At 39.2% G+C, this 1107-nt stretch overlaps 2 protein-coding genes across 2 annotated transcripts in view; both read right to left on the reverse strand.

The window, feature by feature from the left end:
* Window positions 1–1107, reverse strand: part of LOC119421085 — a gene marked incomplete at its 3' end in the record, with an annotated part of 641076 nt that overhangs the window by 193739 nt on the left and 446230 nt on the right.
* Window positions 1–1107, reverse strand: part of ide (insulin-degrading enzyme) — a 30467-nt gene that overhangs the window by 4323 nt on the left and 25037 nt on the right. The gene's annotated exons all lie outside the window — the stretch shown is intronic.

Below are 1107 nucleotides of genomic sequence, written 5' to 3' on the forward strand. Positions count from 1 at the left end.
GAAAGCTAAAACTAGCCAAACTGCTCCCGAAAGCTAAAACTAGCCAAACTGCTCCTGAAAGCTAAAACTAGCCAAACTGCTCCTGAAAGCTAAAACTAGCCAAAATGCTCCTGAAAGCTAAAACTAGCCAAAATGCTCCTGAAAGATAAAACTAGCCAAACTGCTCCTAAAAGCTAAAACTAGCCAAACTGCTCCTAAAAGCTAAAACTAGCTAAACTGCTCTTAAAAGCTAAAATTAGCTAAACTGCTCCTAACAGCTAAAACTAGCAAAACTGCTTCTGAAAGCTAAAACTACCTAAACTGATCCTAAAAGCTAAAATTAGCCAAACTGCTCCTGAAAGCTAAAACTAGCCAAACTTTATGAAAAACACATTTAATAAAAGTGTCTAAAAGCTCAAACTTAAGACAAAAACAGAGCAGGAACTGGGCAGATTATTGTTTTTGAAGGAGCCGAAGAGATTTTGTGTAAAAACTTTAAAACAGGTGAAATTCTTCCAGACGCAGCAGCGGTCACTGCAGTTCCTTCAGGTCTCAACAAGCTTTAAAATCAGACACAGGAAACAGGAAGTGACTCGTTTTAATTCGGCTGTTGTAACATTTGAAAGTTCAGACGGCGGTGACACTCTCCAGAACTGCAGCGACTTCCTGCTCAACGTCTCACCGCTGAGCCGAGTTTACAAATCCATCGAATTTCATCCGCTGCCCTGATTTTCTTCTGAGCAGAACATGGAGGAGAGTTCGGTTCCTCTGGCTGCAGAGTTCTGGTTCTGTTCATTCTCAGCTGCAGGTCGTTGTGAGAAAAGTTCACTTTGGAGGAACAGAGAAGTTTTTCTCTTCTGTGCTGCTCAACAAGATCTACATATTCTTCTCTGTACGCAATATAAACTCAATCTGAGTACTTTAAATATTACACACTGTAGTATTTAAAGTACTCAGACTGACTACAGTGTGTGGTATTTAAAGTACTCAGACTGAGTACAGTGTGTAGTATTTAAAGTACTCAGATTGAGTACAGTGTGTAGTATTTAAAGTACTCAGATTGAGTACAGTGTGTAGTATTTAAAGTACTCAGATTGAGTACAGTGTGTAGTATTTAAAGTACTCAGA

The sequence above is a fragment of the Nematolebias whitei genome, chromosome 1 (assembly GCF_014905685.2).
Source record: "Nematolebias whitei isolate Nwh7 chromosome 1, NemWhi1, whole genome shotgun sequence".
In the NCBI taxonomy this organism is placed as follows: Eukaryota; Metazoa; Chordata; class Actinopteri; order Cyprinodontiformes; family Rivulidae; genus Nematolebias; species Nematolebias whitei.